This window comes from Lissotriton vulgaris, unplaced genomic scaffold (genome assembly GCF_964263255.1).
Source record: "Lissotriton vulgaris unplaced genomic scaffold, aLisVul1.2 SCAFFOLD_499, whole genome shotgun sequence".
Classification (NCBI taxonomy): Eukaryota; Metazoa; Chordata; class Amphibia; order Caudata; family Salamandridae; genus Lissotriton; species Lissotriton vulgaris.
Genome location: NW_028247837.1, coordinates 642,857 through 664,001, shown reverse-complemented (window position 1 = coordinate 664,001; position 21,145 = coordinate 642,857). Strand labels below are relative to the sequence as shown.

The window sequence follows — 21,145 nt, the reverse complement described above, 5'->3', positions numbered from 1 at the left end:
TGGGGAAAATCCATTACCCCGATTTATTTAAGACCACAATCTCGCACTTTCCTGTTCTCAAATGTTTTCATGGATGGTAAAACTAGTCGGGATAGAAATTTAATTTCAACATGATCACACTGTTTATAGCTTCGTAGTCCCGTTTCATTTGGAGGGTCGAATCCGAGAGTCACTTTTTTTGGAGGGTCAAATCAAGTCTGTGAACAAATTTAGTCCATTTGATTTCAGTTGCGGCCAGACTTTTATAGGCATACGAGTCTCAGCCCAATGTAGACATTTTAAGAACTCGGCTCCTAATGAAACCTTGCACAGCCCCATGTTCGGTCTGTTGAACGTCGGATGTCAGAGGCGTCACAACATTCATTGCACATTGGCTTCTGGTGCTCTGACGGGTAATCCAAGCGGCGGGCAACAATCGCAAACCTGACAGATGTTTTCTTCTTCACCTCTTTGGCAAACAGTTATCGATGTAAACAAAACTGTTTAACCTCACGTACGCCTCCAGGCTGGTACCACGGAAATGAAACGTGCATCTGCTTCCTATAAGGTCATTTTAGGGAGAAACGCTTTCGCTTTCTATTCCGTTCTCGGTGCAGCAGCCGTTTTCTCTTGTATTGAACAGCCCGGGGTGGAGGGTGGGCTCTTTCGGTAATAGCCCGAAGCACGTCCCCGAGGAGTGCACAGCCCTGGTGTTACCAGGCAATGGTAAAGTCTTTGACAGAGAAGACTCGACCCTACAAGCCGCGGAGGGTGCGCCCTCCCCTTGCCGTGAGGTGCCGCGATTTTCCGAAGTAACACGGTAAGTGTTACTCATGTAACTTATCGTCTGCTTTTGTAATTTGTTCACTTGTAATTTTATGTTCTTATTGTGAAGCGCTCTGACGCCTTCGGGTAAAGTCCGCGCTATATAAAAACAAATAAATAAAATAAATAAAAACTGGGACCTCTAAGATAGAAGGGTGCTGATTTAGGCTCTTGCACTGGTTTCTCACCTACATAATGTGTACCCCAGAAGGCTACCTTGGCGCTAAATAACAGATGTTCATTTTTACCCAATGGTACTTATTTTATCGATCGCAAAAGGATTAAAGATTGAGTAGACCAGCCAGGATTTGAGCCTGTGTGCAACTAGACCCGGACATGGGGGAGGAGTAGGGGGGAGAGGAGTGGTGGGGGGGGGGGGGATGACCAGTAGGGTGACCAACTGGCATGGGCGCAAATTCAAGACAGTGAGTGTAAAAATTCAGGACAAATGGTCAAAATTCAGGACAAAAATTAAGGACAGGAGGTCAAAATTCAGGACAAAAGGTAACTTTTACAGACACATCAGAGGAGGTTGCGCAATAGTATATAAGTAAGTAAATAGACAGCCACTTAAGTACAAGTGAAAATAAGTTTATATTAGGCTAAGACAATTGTGAGCTTCATGGTTTTTCAGTATGCGTGCAGCCTTAAGAAAATGTGCAGATCTTTTTGAGGTAACCAATACCCCCCCCACCCCCCACCTTTCCAGCTCCCAGGGAAACAACTGATGCCAGACAGGGACTTGCTACCACCCTTCAATGGTGCCCTTCATCTTCACATAAGTGGAGAAGTGTGGCTCAGGGGTTAGAGGCGGCAGACCTGGAGCTTGAGTTCGGCCCGGGACCAGGGTTCAATTCCCCGCCTCGGCGGGTCTTGGGCTCATAATTCCACGGACACGTTAATTCTCGCTCCGGTGCCTTCTCGACTCACGGGTTCACACTCTGCGACTCTGGGCAATAGCTTGCTTAATCTCCACAATGGCCCCTCGCGGTGGGATGCCTGGCTTTCACCTTGTGGATACCCTGCCAGGGTATCTCACAGGGGAATACCAGGACGGGTTCCCTAAGCAAGCGCTGAGATGCCCCAGGGTAAGTCGTGCGCTATATAAATCTCAATCATTTCATTTCATCATTTCATCATTTCACATAGACCCTACCTCATATGTATTTAATTTCTTTTATAGTGCTACTCATCCCGTACGTAGGGCAGGGTGTCGGAGTGAGTTACAACACTCACATATTATATAGAGATTATATAGAGACAATGACTCATATAAATGTGAAAGTCAATGTATAGGAAATGTTGCCTAAGATAATGGGGGTTGCAAGGTGTAATCATACTTTCATCCATCATTCCGTCTTTCACCATTCAGTCCTTCCATCTGTGTGCCCATCCATGCAAGGGCTTCCTCGCCGAGTTGATTTTGGCCCCAGGGACCCAACCCTCAGGCCCACACTTGAATTGCTTGGTGCCCGGGTACTCACCCAGGGCACCCAGTCAACCCTGTTGGGGACCCCAGGGGGAGCCTCAATGTCCCCGCAGTCCCTGACGGCTCCCTGCCTCCTGTGGGGACTGGCATTGTTCTCACATACAGGGATCTGTTAAACATGCAGCTCCCTGTCTGTGGGAGGTGGTGGTCCCCAGCGCAGCCCTCCTCCACCTGTAAAAAATAATGAAAGCTTTCAGGAGGTGGTGATCCGCAGGGCTCCTGCAGCCAGAGGAGGGGGGTCTGCACTACCTCCCCTTTTTAAAAAAAATAAAGCCCCGGGTAGGTGGTGGTCCCTGCGGCTTCAATCAGCCCCAGGAGGAGGGACCACACGCCCCTCTCCATTAATTAATTAAAGCCCCGGGGAGGTGCTTGTCCCCAGGGCTCTTTTGAGCCTATGGAGGGGGGTCGTGCGGCCCTCTCCAATATTTAAATAAAACTGCGGGGAGGTGGTGCTCCCCGGGGCTCAAAGAGCCTCAGAAGGGGAGCCCCATGCACTCCCTTCTTTTCTTATAAATTGACCCAGGACCTGGCCCAGGAGGCGTAGCTTGTTTTTTCCTTCCCTCAGGATATTTGCGATTTTGCAAAAAAAAAATTTAAATAAAATTCTTTTTTGGTTTTGTTAACAAATATCTTTTTTCTTTTTAAGGTGGGAAATATAGTTTTTTAAGTTTCTTTGTGTTTAACCATCACAAAAGCAATATAAAATATATAAAATTAAATAACATTTAATGTTTCTAAATATAGTTTGTCATTTTTATTGTTAATGTAATTGTTAATAGTCATTTATAATGTTGTATCAGGTTGCAAGGTTTGTAGGGGTACAGGGTGGGAAGTTAATCAAGTGTAATTATTTTTTTATTAATATTCATTATTTAAGTAAGTATGTAAATTGTATACATGTATTTTTTAAGTTATATTTCAGGTGCTGATTGTTGGGTGTGTAGGAGTATACAGTGGGAAGTTTAAATAATTAATTAACTGTATAATTTTTCAATTAAAATTTTAGATGCTGGTTGTTTGGTCTGTATGGGGTATAGGGTCGGAAGTTAATTAAATAATGGATTAATTAAAAATATTTATTAATTAGTTGTTAATTATGTAAATTATGTAATTTTTGTAATGTTTTAATTTGGTATATATTAAATGTGTGTTGCTAGGTATGTTTGACTATAGTGTGGGAATTTAATGAAATAACTATTACATTTTGTTTTTTTATATTTTTTTTAACTTCATTATTTTAATTGTTTTTAATGTATATATTTAATTTTATGTTAATAGTTTTTTAATTTTAAAATACTTGTATTAAAATAAGGTATGTGTTTGAAGGGAAGTACTTTTTACCCCTCTTGAGTCCACTGCTTTCCTTACTGTTGCACCGACTGGAGCGGGAAGAGTACATTTGACCCCTCCTGGGTTCAACTCTTTACCTACTGTTGCAGAGCCTGGAGTGAGAGTAGTAAATTTGACCCCTCTTGAGTTCTATGCTTTCCTTACGGTTGCACCGACTGGAGTGGGAATAGTATATTTTAATCAACAAAAATTAATACAGAGTTCCCCGGGCTAAGTCAACTAAATGACTAGCATTAGCCTCTCTCTCATCGAATCAGGCAGAAAGGGTGGGTGTTGTGAACCCTTCTCGGAATTTGTAGGGATACCTCACACAGGTCACCGGTTGGACTACATTTGTAATCCCACCCGATGATCGTCCAGCGTCATCATCGGTATCCTGCCCCTGCGACAGACTGGCGGTGCAATGCCTGTCGGGCAACAAATGATGTTGCACTTTGGCGGGGATCTTCTATTCCTTCGCCAAAGGGTGTGTGGGTGTAAGGGGCCTAAAGGAAGGGGGTTTGTGGTTGTGCAAAAGTGAGCGTGGGTGAGATTAAAAAAAGTCAGTAGAGTCCAAAAGATAGACTTTTAATGGCATGGCTCACTGCTTTATTAAAATAATAAGGGGTATAGAGGCGGAACAAGCAAGGTAGTCGAGCCTCATTCAACCCTTAGTGAATAAATGGTCAACATGTTTCTCGCCACGAAGGCAATTCGTCAGGACCAAAAAATGTAAATAGTGCTCATATAATTGCAAGGGATCCCTCAGTGATCAGAGGGATCCAGTATACGACCTGGTGTGTGTCGTATGGCAGTCCTTCGTCAGGACCCTTCCCAGAACTGGATGGGAGAGAGGAGAAGAAGGGTGTCATCAGAAGATTCTTTGTATATCTCTGTGTACCTCGGTAGAACTTACATGCACCTTTGACATGCTAGTATAGTGTAGCGAGGTGTCGATGGGTCTCTAGAGGCCCCATCGTGAAGAGATATGTGAGTGAGAGAGAGGCAGAAAGCCATTGTGAAGAACGTGGAAAACTCGCGTTCTGTGACTGTTAGGAGTATACAGTGGGTGGGCATGCCTGTAGTCTGCCCTAGGAAGTGGCATGCATACTAGTCTCAGACACATTTAGCTGAAACTCTGCATGCGATAAAAAATCTTGTGATATCAAAGGCTGTCACTCAGCCAAATAGCATGCTTGGTTGCAAACAGTATTTGAGACAACATTTGTGGAGAGAAAAACAATATTTAAACATTTCTTTGAAAAATTCAAAGATGAACACTAGATGGCGTCAGTGTGTTGCAGGAGACTTAACCTTAACGTGAACCACAAAACATGCCAGGATATTATAGCGTTAATGAACCTAGTTATGACCTTACCCGTATTCTTTACTAGGGAGGCTCCCTCGCGCTGACCTGGTGGGGCCAGAACTTGGTGTGAAGCACCTGCAAGGAGTAAGTATTACCGCCGTGTTAAGGGTTGGGCGGTCAGCGCGTCTTACCATCTTCCCGCTTAGAGCTCGGTCCCTGCCGCGGCGATCAGAAGGAAACGCACGCGGAGGTTGTGGCACGGAGCATTGCGCCTTACCTGATAGTTCTTGGCAAAGGGCGTCTAGGCACCTACCCCTCCCACTTCGGACGATACCGCAGGACAGCCGGTGGAGCTGCAACGTCCCGGAGACTCTATTTAAGACCGAGAAGTGCGGCCATTAGAGTGGGCGTGTTCAGGGCGTGTTGCCAGGCAACAGGATGCCGTGAGTGAACATAGAAGATTCCCTTGCTGTATGGCGAGGAGGGAAGGAATGCTGGGTGCCATCTTGAAAGGGGGTAGTAATACTGACGTGCTGTTGATATTGCTCGGGAGATCGTAGTGGGCATATCTACAGATCCCTTTGTGCTGATGGCAGAGACAGGGGTAATTCTGCTTCCTGGTTCTAAAAGTAACTGGCATAGTCCGGACAAAGTGGTCCCAGCAATCGGCTATCTGGTGAGCATTGTCCAGGGCACCGCATCATTAAGACCATTTTCATCGGTATGTAGACGATGCACCCATCTCTGCTCCAGTCTGAACAGGGCTTGTTGGTTCATTCCCGGTTGGCATTCTAGGACAGTCCACTGTATATCTTCAGTGGTGTGTTTGTGTTCCTTACAGTGGTCATAGAGCCTGGTGTGTGTTTTGGTACATCGGATATTACTATTGTGCTCCATTATGCGTTGTTTGACAGGACGCATCGTCATCCCGATATACAGCATTTTGCAGGGGCACACCAAGATATATATACATCTCGAGCTGTTACAGTTGGTGTGTTTGTTTATAGTCCAGATGAAATCCCCTGGGAGTTCGATAGTTTTACCTTGGATCGTTTGGGGGCATACTACACAGGAACCACATCTGTAGTGTCCAGTAACAGGCGGAAGGTCCCATAAAGTCCTGACTGGTCGAGTTTGTGATTTCTTTGGGCGGGTATGGATCAGTGTGTCCTTTAGGTTAGCGGTCCTCTTGAAAGCAAACCGTGGTCGTGCCAGTTCCATCCCTGCAGAGTTCAAGATGCCCCAATGTGTGGTCACAGCTTTTTTGATGAACGACGAATGCCTGGTGTAGGAGGTGACACAAGTGATAGTGTCATCTGGTTCTTTAGGGTGGACCTCGAGAAGGGCATCCCTGTTGTTGTTCAATGCTCGTTTGAACGATTTCTTCAACAACCGGGTTGGGTACCCTCTGTCCTGGAGCTTATGTTGCAGGGTCTGGGCCTCTTGTTTAAAGTTTTGGACAGAGCTACAGTTCCTCCGTATTCTAAGGAACTGCCCAAAAGGCAAATTGTCTCGCAGAGCTTTTGTATGGTGGCTTTGGTAGAGGAGTAAACTGTTTCTGTCAGTATCCTTCTTGTACAGCGAGGTAGTAATTGCTTCAGATTCTAGATTAATGGTTAGATCGAGGAAAGGTATTGATGTTTCTGAGATGGTGCCGGTAAATTTCAAGAAAGGGTCTTGTAAATTGATCCATTCACAGAAGGCTTCACAGCTCGGACTGTCCCCTTTCCAGAAGATCAAGATGTCGTCAATGTAGCGACGCCAGAGAGTGAGGTTCTCTCGGTATGGATTGTGCTCTGGGGGGTAGATGTACTTTTTTTCGAACGAGGCCATGTAGATGCACGCCAGGCTCGGCGCGAAGGTAGAACCCATAGAAGTCCCCCGGACCTGGTGGTATAACTGGGACTCGTACCTGAAGAAATTCTCGGTCAGAGCAATATGGGCAAGTTCCATAATGAAGGCTATCGGTGTTGGGGACAGCCATTCTTCTTCTCGCATCAATGAATCGACTGCTTCCAGAGTCGCTTGTTGCGGAATATTCGTATATAGTGCCTCCACATCGAGGGTGAGCAGCAGGTCAGTGTCTTCTCTCCCATCAATATCTGCGATCAGGCGGAGAACGTCCCTGGTATCTTGCAGGTAAGATGGTATCTGTTTGACATAAGGTTGAAAAAAAGCATCGCAGAATTGCGAGAGCGGTTCTAACAGTGACCCAATTCCAGAAACAATCGGTCTCCCCGGAACCGGGGAGATGCCCTTGTGTATTTTGGGGAGAGTATAAAAGTAGGGGGTGACAGGATCCAGTGTCACCAAGAAGTCCGCCTCCTTCTTACTAATCCACTCATTAGTCTCCCCCTCGATGACAAGGCCCATGATGGTGGTGGTAAGTCGTTTGGTTGGGTCCTCCAGGAGAGGTCTATAATGATTAGTGTTCGCCAGTTGTCTCCTGCACTCACGATCATAGTCCTCGTAATTCTGTATGACCGTGGCGCCTCCCTTGTCTGCCTGTTTTATGACGATTGACTCGTCTCGACCTAGATCATTGGATGCTAGTCGTTCTGCATTGGACAAATTATGAAAAGTTTTGGTCGGGGGTATGTCCCGCATGCTCCTCAGGACCGCCCGTTCAAAAGTTAGGACTTCGGGTGGTACCATCCCGTCAGTGGGGGTAAAGGTGGAAGGTTTTCTCAGGCCCGTGTCAAGATCCGGAAGTTCAGGTTGGTTTTCGAAGAAAGCCCGAAGGCGAATCTTCCTAAAAAATTGTTTGAGCTCGATCATCTCTTGGAATGTATCAGGGGTTGGTGTAGGGACAAATCCAAGACCCTTCTCTAGGACTTTCGTCTCGGTTGGTGTAAGAGTTCTGTTTGATAAATTGACAATTAGGCTCGTTTCCCCCTGGAAGCCGTGCTCCTGGTCTCCATTGCTGCTGGTGCTGGTGTTTGGTCCTGCCACTGTACTCCCTTTTGCCCGCCTCGCTTTCGCCCTCTTCCTCTGCCCCAACCTCTGACTTGAAAAGGTGGCGGATTAGGGGGGTAGAATTGCGGGGGGCCTTGTGGGTAGAAGGGGTACTGCCATGGGGGTGCCATATGTGGTGGTCCGTGGAAGACTGGGCCTTGATGATAGCCTTGTTGCCATGCACGGGGTGGTCGAGGATTTTTAGGTGGGTACCCACCACTGGAGTCACTGCTCGTTGATCCACGTCTGGCGTCACTCCCTGAATTGTCATCAGAGGAATAGGTTGCTTTTTTCCTTTGAAATCATCCTTCAAGTAGGGGTATACTTTCTCTTTCGCAAATTTTGCAATATCTTTCTCGAGTTTGGTTGTTTTTTGTTTCAATAAAAACTCATGGTGATCCGCCACTTCTTGGTTTATTTCCGAGAGTTTGGTCGAGAATGCTGTCTTATTATTCTTGGATATTGCATTTTTCATGGTGGCTTCCATAGCAGAGATCTTCTCTTGCAAAGCATCCGATAGACGTTTCGCTGTTTGACTAATCAGAAAGAGAAGATCCTTGGTGCACTTCCACAATACTTGACACCACTCTACTTTAAACCGTTTGTCGTCCAGAAAAAGTCTTGGAATTATGTTCACAATTAAACCTTGCGGTGCTATATTGCTCCTCAAGTATTCTGTCATCATGATTCCATGAATGGTAATCCTGATGAGTTCCTTTTTCATCTCCGACAGTGTGGTCCATTCATCGGAGGAAGCACCAGATGTTGTAGTTGGCGGATTGGTGAGGATTGATGGCGTCGTTCTTAATGCTTCGGCTATAGTGTCCTCATTGAAGCTAAGCCCTGGGACGTCCTCCATGATCGTATGGAGGTCCAGATGCGGTGCTAAGGATGTCAGCCGGCCAGAGTCAGGTTACAGTCAAAATAAGTGTAATTCTCCCAATAGAGATGTTGTCTCAAGGTGGTCCAAAATGGCGGGTAGTTTATTCGCCAAATGGTAACCTTAAAGAGAAGTTCCCGTGCACGGGGCACGCAAAGAATTGTATCAAAAAGGGGGAAGAACGGGGTTAGGACAATTGTTAACGGGGTCCAATGTATATGTCCTAGACAGACTGATCAACAAAAATTAATACAGAGTTCCCCGGGCTAAGTCAACTAAATGACTAGCATTAGCCTCTCTCTCATCGAATCAGGCAGAAAGGGTGGGTGTTGTGAACCCTTCTCGGAATTTGTAGGGATACCTCACACAGGTCACCGGTTGGACTACATTTGTAATCCCACCCGATGATCGTCCAGCGTCATCATCGGTATCCTGCCCCTGCGACAGACTGGCGGTGCAATGCCTGTCGGTCAACAAATGATGTTGCACTTTGGCGGGGATCTTCTATTCCTTCGCCAAAGGGTGTGTGGGTGTAAGGGGCCTAAAGGAAGGGGGTTTGTGGTTGTGCAAAAGTGAGCGTGGGTGAGATTAAAAAAAGTCAGTAGAGTCCAAAAGATAGACTTTTAATGGCATGGCTCACTGCTTTATTAAAATAATAAGGGGTATAGAGGCAGAACAAGCAAGGTAGTCGAGCCTCATTCAACCCTTAGTGAATAAATGGTCAACATGTTTCTCGCCACGAAGGCAATTCGTCAGGACCAAAAAATGTAAATAGTGCTCATATAATTGCAAGGGATCCCTCAGTGATCAGAGGGATCCAGTATACGACCTGGTGTGTGTCGTATGGCAGTCCTTCGTCAGGACCCTTCCCAGAACTGGATGGGAGAGAGGAGAAGAAGGGTGTCATCAGAAGATTCTTTGTATATCTCTGTGTACCTCGGTAGAACTTACATGCACCTTTGACATGCTAGTATAGTGTAGCGAGGTGTCGATGGGTCTCTAGAGGCCCCATCGTGAAGAGATATGTGAGTGAGAGAGAGGCAGAAAGCCATTGTGAAGAACGTGGAAAACTCGCGTTCTGTGACTGTTAGGAGTATACAGTGGGTGGGCATGCCTGTAGTCTGCCCTAGGAAGTGGCATGCATACTAGTCTCAGACACATTTAGCTGAAACTCTGCATGCGATAAAAAATCTTGTGATATCAAAGGCTGTCACTCAGCCAAATAGCATGCTTGGTTGCAAACAGTATTTGAGACAACATTTGTGGAGAGAAAAACAATATTTAAACATTTCTTTGAAAAATTCAAAGATGAACACTAGATGGCGTCAGTGTGTTGCAGGAGACTTAACCTTAACGTGAACCACAAAACATGCCAGGATATTATAGCGTTAATGAACCTAGTTATGACCTTACCCGTATTCTTTACTAGGGAGGCTCCCTCGCGCTGACCTGGTGGGGCCAGAACTTGGTGTGAAGCACCTGCAAGGAGTAAGTATTACCGCCGTGTTAAGGGTTGGGCGGTCAGCGCGTCTTACCATCTTCCCGCTTAGAGCTCGGTCCCTGCCGCGGCGATCAGAAGGAAACGCACGCGGAGGTTGTGGCACGGAGCATTGCGCCTTACCTGATAGTTCTTGGCAAAGGGCGTCTAGGCACCTACCCCTCCCACTTCGGACGATACCGCAGGACAGCCGGTGGAGCTGCAACGTCCCGGAGACTCTATTTAAGACCGAGAAGTGCGGCCATTAGAGTGGGCGTGTTCAGGGCGTGTTGCCAGGCAACAGGATGCCGTAAGTGAACATAGAAGATTCCCTTGCTGTATGGCGAGGAGGGAAGGAATGCTGGGTGCCATCTTGAAAGGGGGTAGTAATACTGACGTGCTGTTGATATTGCTCGGGAGATCGTAGTGGGCATATCTACAGATCCCTTTGTGCTGATGGCAGAGACAGGGGTAATTCTGCTTCCTGGTTCTAAAAGTAACTGGCATAGTCAGGACAAAGTGGTCCCAGCAATCGGCTATCTGGTGAGCATTGTCCAGGGCACCGCATCATTAAGACCATTTTCATCGGTATGTAGACGATGCACCCATCTCTGCTCCAGTCTGAACAGGGCTTGTTGGTTCATTCCCGGTTGGCATTCTAGGACAGTCCACTGTATATCTTCAGTGGTGTGTTTGTGTTCCTTACAGTGGTCATAGAGCCTGGTGTGTGTTTTGGTACATCGGATATTACTATTGTGCTCCATTATGCGTTGTTTGACAGGACGCATCGTCATCCCGATATACAGCATTTTGCAGGGGCACACCAAGATATATATACATCTCGAGCTGTTACAGTTGGTGTGTTTGTTTATAGTCCAGATGAAATCCCCTGGGAGTTCGATAGTTTTACCTTGGATCGTTTGGGGGCATACTACACAGGAACCACATCTGTAGTGTCCAGTAACAGGCGGAAGGTCCCATAAAGTCCTGACTGGTCGAGTTTGTGATTTCTTTGGGCGGGTATGGATCAGTGTGTCCTTTAGGTTAGCGGTCCTCTTGAAAGCAAACCGTGGTCGTGCCAGTTCCATCCCTGCAGAGTTCAAGATGCCCCAATGTGTGGTCACAGCTTTTTTGATGAACGACGAATGCCTGGTGTAGGAGGTGACACAAGTGATAGTGTCATCTGGTTCTTTAGGGTGGACCTCGAGAAGGGCATCCCTGTTGTTGTTCAATGCTCGTTTGAACGATTTCTTCAACAACCGGGTTGGGTACCCTCTGTCCTGGAGCTTATGTTGCAGGGTCTGGGCCTCTTGTTTAAAGTTTTGGACAGAGCTACAGTTCCTCCGTATTCTAAGGAACTGCCCAAAAGGCAAATTGTCTCGCAGAGCTTTTGTATGGTGGCTTTGGTAGAGGAGTAAACTGTTTCTGTCAGTATCCTTCTTGTACAGCGAGGTAGTAATTGCTTCAGATTCTAGATTAATGGTTAGATCGAGGAAAGGTATTGATGTTTCTGAGATGGTGCCGGTAAATTTCAAGAAAGGGTCTTGTAAATTGATCCATTCACAGAAGGCTTCACAGCTCGGACGGTCCCCTTTCCAGAAGATCAAGATGTCGTCAATGTAGCGACGCCAGAGAGTGAGGTTCTCTCGGTATGGATTGTGCTCTGGGGGGTAGATGTACTTTTTTTCGAACGAGGCCATGTAGATGCACGCCAGGCTCGGCGCGAAGGTAGAACCCATAGAAGTCCCCCGGACCTGGTGGTATAACTGGGACTCGTACCTGAAGAAATTCTCGGTCAGAGCAATATGGGCAAGTTCCATAATGAAGGCTATCGGTGTTGGGGACAGCCATTCTTCTTCTCGCATCAATGAATCGACTGCTTCCAGAGTCGCTTGTTGCGGAATATTCGTATATAGTGCCTCCACATCGAGGGTGAGCAGCAGGTCAGTGTCTTCTCTCCCATCAATATCTGCGATCAGGCGGAGAACGTCCCTGGTATCTTGCAGGTAAGATGATATCTGTTTGACATAAGGTTGAAAAAAAGCATCGCAGAATTGCGAGAGCGGTTCTAACAGTGACCCAATTCCAGAAACAATCGGTCTCCCTGGAACCGGGGAGATGCCCTTGTGTATTTTGGGGAGAGTATAAAAGTAGGGGGTGACAGGATCCAGTGTCACCAAGAAGTCTGCCTCCTTCTTACTAATCCACTCATTAGTCTCCCCCTCGATGACAAGGCCCATGATGGTGGTGGTAAGTCGTTTGGTTGGGTCCTCCAGGAGAGGTCTATAATGATTAGTGTTCGCCAGTTGTCTCCTGCACTCACGATCATAGTCCTCGTAATTCTGTATGACCGTGGCGCCTCCCTTGTCTGCCTGTTTTATGACGATTGACTCGTCTCGACCTAGATCATTGGATGCTAGTCGTTCTGCATTGGACAAATTATGAAAAGTTTTGGTCGGGGGTATGTCCCGCATGCTCCTCAGGACCGCCCGTTCAAAAGTTAGGACTTCGGGTGGTACCATCCCGTCAGTGGGGGTAAAGGTGGAAGGTTTTCTCAGGCCCGTGTCAAGATCCGGAAGTTCAGGTTGGTTTTCGAAGAAAGCCCGAAGGCGAATCTTCCTAAAAAATTGTTTGAGCTCGATCATCTCTTGGAATGTATCAGGGGTTGGTGTAGGGACAAATCCAAGACCCTTCTCTAGGACTTTCGTCTCGGTTGGTGTAAGAGTTCTGTTTGATAAATTGACAATTAGGCTCGTTTCCCCCTGGAAGCCGTGCTCCTGGTCTCCATTGCTGCTGGTGCTGGTGTTTGGTCCTGCCACTGTACTCCCTTTTGCCCGCCTCGCTTTCGCCCTCTTCCTCTGCCCCAACCTCTGCCTTGAAAAGGTGGCGGATTAGGGGGGTAGAATTGCGGGGGGCCTTGTGGGTAGAAGGGGTACTGCCATGGGGGTGCCATATGTGGTGGTCCGTGGAAGACTGGGCCTTGATGATAGCCTTGTTGCCATGCACGGGGTGGTCGAGGATTTTTAGGTGGGTACCCACCACTGGAGTCACTGCTCGTTGATCCACGTCTGGCGTCACTCCCTGAATTGTCATCAGAGGAATAGGTTTGCTTTTTTCCTTTGAAATCATCCTTCAAGTAGGGGTATACTTTCTCTTTCGCAAATTTTGCAATATCTTTCTCGAGTTTGGTTGTTTTTTGTTTCAATAAAAACTCATGGTGATCCGCCATTTCTTGGTTTATTTCCGAGAGTTTGGTCGAGAATGCTGTCTTATTATTCTTGGATATTGCATTTTTCATGGTGGCTTCCATAGCAGAGATCTTCTCTTGCAAAGCATCCGATAGACGTTTCGCTGTTTGACTAATCAGAAAGAGAAGATCCTTGGTGCACTTCCACGATACTTGACACCACTCTACTTTAAACCGTTTGTCGTCCAGAAAAAGTCTTGGAATTATGTTCACAATTAAACCTTGCGGTGCTATATTGCTCCTCAAGTATTCTGTCATCATGATTCCATGAATGGTAATCCTGATGAGTTCCTTTTTCATCTCCGACAGTGTGGTCCATTCATCGGAGGAAGCACCAGATGTTGTAGTTGGCGGATTGGTGAGGATTGATGGCGTCGTTCTTAATGCTTTGGCTATAGTGTCCTCATTGAAGCTAAGCCCTGGGACGTCCTCCATGATCGTATGGAGGTCCAGATGCGGTGCTAAGGATGTCAGCCGGCCAGAGTCAGGTTACAGTCAAAATAAGTGTAATTCTCCCAATAGAGATGTTGTCTCAAGGTGGTCCAAAATGGCGGGTAGTTTATTCGCCAAATGGTAACCTTAAAGAGAAGTTCCCGTGCACGGGGCACGCAAAGAATTGTATCAAAAAGGGGGAAGAACGGGGTTAGGACAATTGTTAACGGGGTCCAATGTATATGTCCTAGACAGACTGATCAACAAAAATTAATACAGAGTTCCCCGGGCTAAGTCAACTAAATGACTAGCATTAGCCTCTCTCTCATCGAATCAGGCAGAAAGGGTGGGTGTTGTGAACCCTTCTCGGAATTTGTAGGGATACCTCACACAGGTCACCGGTTGGACTACATTTGTAATCCCACCCGATGATCGTCCAGCGTCATCATCGGTATCCTGCCCCTGCGACAGACTGGCGGTGCAATGCCTGTCGGGCAACAAATGATGTTGCACTTTGGCGGGGATCTTCTATTCCTTCGCCAAAGGGTGTGTGGGTGTAAGGGGCCTAAAGGAAGGGGGTTTGTGGTTGTGCAAAAGTGAGCGTGGGTGAGATTAAAAAAAGTCAGTAGATTCCAAAAGATAGACTTTTAATGGCATGGCTCACTGCTTTATTAAAATAATAAGGGGTATAGAGGCGGAACAAGCAAGGTAGTCGAGCCTCATTCAACCCTTAGTGAATAAATGGTCAACATGTTTCTCGCCACGAAGGCAATTCGTCAGGACCAAAAAATGTAAATAGTGCTCATATAATTGCAAGGGATCCCTCAGTGATCAGAGGGATCCAGTATACGACCTGGTGTGTGTCGTATGGCAGTCCTTCGTCAGGACCCTTCCCAGAACTGGATGGGAGAGAGGAGAAGAAGGGTGTCATCAGAAGATTCTTTGTATATCTCTGTGTACCTCGGTAGAACTTACATGCACCTTTGACATGCTAGTATAGTGTAGCGAGGTGTCGATGGGTCTCTAGAGGCCCCATCGTGAAGAGATATGTGAGTGAGAGAGAGGCAGAAAGCCATTGTGAAGAACGTGGAAAACTCGCGTTCTGTGACTGTTAGGAGTATACAGTGGGTGGGCATGCCTGTAGTCTGCCCTAGGAAGTGGCATGCATACTAGTCTCAGACACATTTAGCTGAAACTCTGCATGCGATAAAAAATCTTGTGATATCAAAGGCTGTCACTCAGCCAAATAGCATGCTTGGTTGCAAACAGTATTTGAGACAACATTTGTGGGGAGAAAAACAATATTTAAACATTTCTTTGAAAAATTCAAAGATGAACACTAGATGGCGTCAGTGTGTTGCAGGAGACTTAACCTTAACGTGAACCACAAAACATGCCAGGATATTATAGCGTTAATGAACCTAGTTATGACCTTACCCGTATTCTTTACTAGGGAGGCTCCCTCGCGCTGACCTGGTGGGGCTAGAACTTGGTGTGAAGCACCTGCAAGGAGTAAGTATTACCGCCGTGTTAAGGGTTGGGCGGTCAGCGCGTCTTACCATCTTCCCGCTTAGAGCTCGGTCCCTGCCGCGGCGATCAGAAGGAAACGCACGCGGAGGTTGTGGCACGGAGCATTGCGCCTTACCTGATAGTTCTTGGCAAAGGGCGTCTAGGCACCTACCCCTCCCACTTCGGACGATACCGCAGGACAGCCGGTGGAGCTGCAACGTCCCGGAGACTCTATTTAAGACCGAGAAGTGCGGCCATTAGAGTGGGCGTGTTCAGGGCGTGTTGCCAGGCAACAGGATGCCGTGAGTGAACATAGAAGATTCCCTTGCTGTATGGCGAGGAGGGAAGGAATGCTGGGTGCCATCTTGAAAGGGGGTAGTAATACTGACGTGCTGTTGATATTGCTCGGGAGATCGTAGTGGGCATATCTACAGATCCCTTTGTGCTGATGGCAGAGACAGGGGTAATTCTGCTTCCTGGTTCTAAAAGTAACTGGCATAGTCAGGACAAAGTGGTCCCAGCAATCGGCTATCTGGTGAGCATTGTCCAGGGCACCGCATCATTAAGACCATTTTCATCGGTATGTAGACGATGCACCCATCTCTGCTCCAGTCTGAACAGGGCTTGTTGGTTCATTCCCGGTTGGCATTCTAGGACAGTCCACTGTATATCTTCAGTGGTGTGTTTGTGTTCCTTACAGTGGTCATAGAGCCTGGTGTGTGTTTTGGTACATCGGATATTACTATTGTGCTCCATTATGCGTTGTTTGACAGGACGCATCGTCATCCCGATATACAGCATTTTGCAGGGGCACACCAAGATATATATACATCTCGAGCTGTTACAGTTGGTGTGTTTGTTTATAGTCCAGATGAAATCCCCTGGGAGTTCGATAGTTTTACCTTGGATCGTTTGGGGGCATACTACACAGGAACCACATCTGTAGTGTCCAGTAACAGGCGGAAGGTCCCATAAAGTCCTGACTGGTCGAGTTTGTGATTTCTTTGGGCGGGTATGGATCAGTGTGTCCTTTAGGTTAGCGGTCCTCTTGAAAGCAAACCGTGGTCGTGCCAGTTCCATCCCTGCAGAGTTCAAGATGCCCCAATGTGTGGTCACAGCTTTTTTGATGAACGACGAATGCCTGGTGTAGGAGGTGACACAAGTGATAGTGTCATCTGGTTCTTTAGGGTGGACCTCGAGAAGGGCATCCCTGTTGTTGTTCAATGCTCGTTTGAACGATTTCTTCAACAACCGGGTTGGGTACCCTCTGTCCTGGAGCTTATGTTGCAGGGTCTGGGCCTCTTGTTTAAAGTTTTGGACAGAGCTACAGTTCCTCCGTATTCTAAGGAACTGCCCAAAAGGCAAATTGTCTCGCAGAGCTTTTGTATGGTGGCTTTGGTAGAGGAGTAAACTGTTTCTGTCAGTATCCTTCTTGTACAGCGAGGTAGTAATTGCTTCAGATTCTAGATTAATGGTTAGATCGAGGAAAGGTATTGATGTTTCTGAGATGGTGCCGGTAAATTTCAAGAAAGGGTCTTGTAAATTGATCCATTCACAGAAGGCTTCACAGCTCGGACGGTCCCCTTTCCAGAAGATCAAGATGTCGTCAATGTAGCGACGCCAGAGAGTGAGGTTCTCTCGGTATGGATTGTGCTCTGGGGGGTAGATGTACTTTTTTTCGAACGAGGCCATGTAGATGCACGCCAGGCTCGGCGCGAAGGTAGAACCCATAGAAGTCCCCCGGACCTGGTGGTATAACTGGGACTCGTACCTGAAGAAATTCTCGGTCAGAGCAATATGGGCAAGTTCCATAATGAAGGCTATCGGTGTTGGGGACAGCCATTCTTCTTCTCGCATCAATGCATCGACTGCTTCCAGAGTCGCTTGTTGCGGAATATTCGTATATAGTGCCTCCACATCGAGGGTGAGCAGCAGGTCAGTGTCTTCTCTCCCATCAATATCTGCGATCAGGCGGAGAACGTCCCTGGTATCTTGCAGGTAAGATGGTATCTGTTTGACATAAGGTTGAAAAAAAGCATCGCAGAATTGCGAGAGCGGTTCTAACAGTGACCCAATTCCAGAATACCGATGATGACGCTGGACGATCATCGGGTGGGATTACAAATGTAGTCCAACCGGTGACCTGTGTGAGGTATCCCTACAAATTCCGAGAAGGGTTCACAACACCCACCCTTTCTGCCTGATTCGATGAGAGAGAGGCTAATGCTAGTCATTTAGTTGACTTAGCCCGGGGAACTCTGTATTAATTTTTGTTGATCAGTCTGTCTAGGACATATACATTGGACCCCGTTAACAATTGTCCTAACCCCGTTCTTCCCCCTTTTTGATACAATTCTTTGCGTGCCCCGTGCACGGGAACTTCTCTTTAAGGTTACCATTTGGCGAATAAACTACCCGCCATTTTGGACCACCTTGAGACAACATCTCTATTGGGAGAATTACACTTATTTTGACTGTAACCTGACTCTGGCCGGCTGACATCCTTAGCACCGCATCTGGACCTCCATACGATCACGGAGGACGTCCCAGGGCTTAGCTTCAATGAGGACACTATAGCCGAAGCATTAAGAACGACGCCATCAATCCTCACCAATCCGCCAACTACAACATCTGGTGCTTCCTCCGATGAATGGACCACACTGTCGGAGATGAAAAAGGAACTCATCAGGATTACCATTCATGGAATCATGATGACAGAATACTTGAGGAGCAATATAGCACCGCAAGGTTTAATTGTGAACATAATTCCAAGACTTTTTCTGGACGACAAACGGTTTAAAGTAGAGTGGTGTCAAGTATCGTGGAAGTGCACCAAGGATCTTCTCTTTCTGATTAGTCAAACAGCGAAACGTCTATCGGATGCTTTGCAAGAGAAGATCTCTGCTATGGAAGCCACCATGAAAAATGCAATATCCAAGAATAATAAGACAGCATTCTCGACCAAACTCTCGGAAATAAACCAAGAAATGGCGGATCACCATGAGTTTTTATTGAAACAAAAAACAACCAAACTCGAGAAAGATATTGCAAAATTTGCGAAAGAGAAAGTATACCCCTACTTGAAGGATGATTTCAAAGGAAAAAAGCAAACCTATTCCTCTGATGACAATTCAGGGAGTGACGCCAGACGTGGATCAACGAGCAGTGACTCCAGTGGTGGGTACCCACCTAAAAATCCTCGACCACCCCGTGCATGGCAACAAGGCTATCATCAAGGCCCAGTCTTCCACGGACCACCACATATGGCACCCCCATGGCAGTACCCCTTCTACCCACAAGGCCCCCCGCAATTCTACCCCCCTAATCCGCCACCTTTTCAAGGCAGAGGTTGGGGCAGAGGAAGAGGGCGAAAGCGAGGCGGGCAAAAGGGAGTACAGTGGCAGGACCAAACACCAGCACCAGCAGCAATGGAGACCAGGAGCACGGCTTCCAGGGGGAAACGAGCCTAATTGTCAATTTATCAAACAGAACTCTTACACCAACCGAGACGAAAGTCCTAGAGAAGGGTCTTGGATTTGTCCCTACACCAACCCCTGATACATTCCAAGAGATGATCGAGCTCAAACAATTTTTTAGGAAGATTCGCCTTCGGGCTTTCTTCGAAAACCAACCTGAACTTCCGGATCTTGACACGGGCCTGAGAAAACCTTCCACCTTTACCCCCACTGACGGGATGGTACCACCCAAAGTCCTAACTTTTGAACGGGCGGTCCTGAGGAGCATGCGGGACATACCCCCGACCAAAACTTTTCATAATTTGTCCAATGCAGAACGACTAGCATCCAATGATCTAGGTCGAGACGAGTCAATCGTCATAAAACAGGCAGACAAGGGAGGCGCCACGGTCATACAGAATTACGAGGACTATGATCGTGAGTGCAGGAGACAACTGGCGAACACTAATCATTATAGACCTCTCCTGGAGGACCCAACCAAACGACTTACCACCACCATCATGGGCCTTGTCATCGAGGGGGAGACTAATGAGTGGATTAGTAAGAAGGAGGCAGACTTCTTGGTGACACTGGATCCTGTCACCCCCTACTTTTATACTCTCCCCAAAATACACAAGGGCATCTCCCCGGTTCCGGGGAGACCGATTGTTTCTGGAATTGGGTCACTGTTAGAACCGCTCTCGCAATTCTGCGATGCTTTTTTTCAACCTTATGTCAAACAGATACCATCTTACCTGCAAGATACCAGGGACGTTCTCCGCCTGATCGCAGATATTGATGGGAGAGAAGACACTGACCTGCTGCTCACCCTCGATGTGGAGGCACTATATACGAATATTCCGCAACAAGCGACTCTGGAAGCAGTCGATTCATTGATGCGAGAAGAAGAATGGCTGTCCCCAACACCGATAGCCTTCATTATGGAACTTGCCCATATTGCTCTGACCGAGAATTTCTTCAGGTACGAGTCCCAGTTATACCACCAGGTCCGGGGGACTTCTATGGGTTCTACCTTCGCGCCGAGCCTGGCGTGCATCTACATGGCCTCGTTCGAAAAAAAGTACATCTACCCCCCAGAGCACAATCCATACCGAGAGAACCTCACTCTCTGGCGTCGCTACATTGACGACATCTTGATCTTCTGGAAAGGGGACCGTCCGAGCTGTGAAGCCTTCTGTGAATGGATCAATTTACAAGACCCTTTCTTGAAATTTACCGGCACCATCTCAGAAACATCAATACCTTTCCTCGATCTAACCATTAATCTAGAATCTGAAGCAATTACTACCTCGCTGTACAAGAAGGATACTGACAGAAACAGTTTACTCCTCTACCAAAGCCACCATACAAAAGCTCTGCGAGACAATTTGCCTTTTGGGCAGTTCCTTAGAATACGGAGGAACTGTAGCTCTGTCCAAAACTTTAAACAAGAGGCCCAGACCCTGCAACATAAGCTCCAGGACAGAGGGTACCCAACCCGGTTGTTGAAGAAATCGTTCAAACGAGCATTGAACAACAACAGGGATGCCCTTCTCGAGGTCCACCCTAAAGAACCAGATGACACTATCACTTGTGTCACCTCCTACACCAGGCATTCGTCGTTCATCAAAAAAGCTGTGACCACACATTGGGGCATCTTGAACTCTGCAGGGATGGAACTGGCACGACCACGGTTTGCTTTCAAGAGGACCGCTAACCTAAAGGACACACTGATCCATACCCGCCCAAAGAAATCACAAACTCGACCAGTCAGGACTTTATGGGACCTTCCGCCTGTTACTGGACACTACAGATGTGGTTCCTGTGTAGTATGCCCCCAAACGATCCAAGGTAAAACTATCGAACTCCCAGGGGATTTCATCTGGACTATAAACAAACACACCAACTGTAACAGCTCGAGATGTATATATATCTTGGTGTGCCCCTGCAAAATGCTGTATATCGGGATGACGATGCGTCCTGTCAAACAACGCATAATGGAGCACAATAGTAATATCCGATGTACCAAAACACACACCAGGCTCTATGACCACTGTAAGGAACACAAACACACCACTGAAGATATACAGTGGACTGTCCTAGAATGCCAACCGGGAATGAACCAACAAGCCCTGTTCAGACTGGAGCAGAGATGGGTGCATCGTCTACATACCGATGAAAATGGTCTTAATGATGCGGTGCCCTGGACAATGCTCACCAGATAGCCGATTGCTGGGACCACTTTGTCCTGACTATGCC

The 21,145-nt window shown here is 47.1% G+C and overlaps 1 protein-coding gene across 1 annotated transcript in view; it reads left to right on the top strand.

Annotated features, from left to right (window-relative positions):
* The first annotated feature begins 550 nt into the window (after nucleotides 1–550).
* The window catches only part of LOC147665017 (butyrophilin subfamily 1 member A1-like), a 166,226-nt gene continuing 145,631 nt past the window's right edge, over nucleotides 551–21,145 (top strand). Inside the window, exon 1 of the mRNA XM_086949814.1 lies at nucleotides 551–799. The gene's annotated coding sequence lies outside the window, so the exon portion shown is untranslated. The remainder of the gene's footprint in view (nucleotides 800–21,145) is intronic.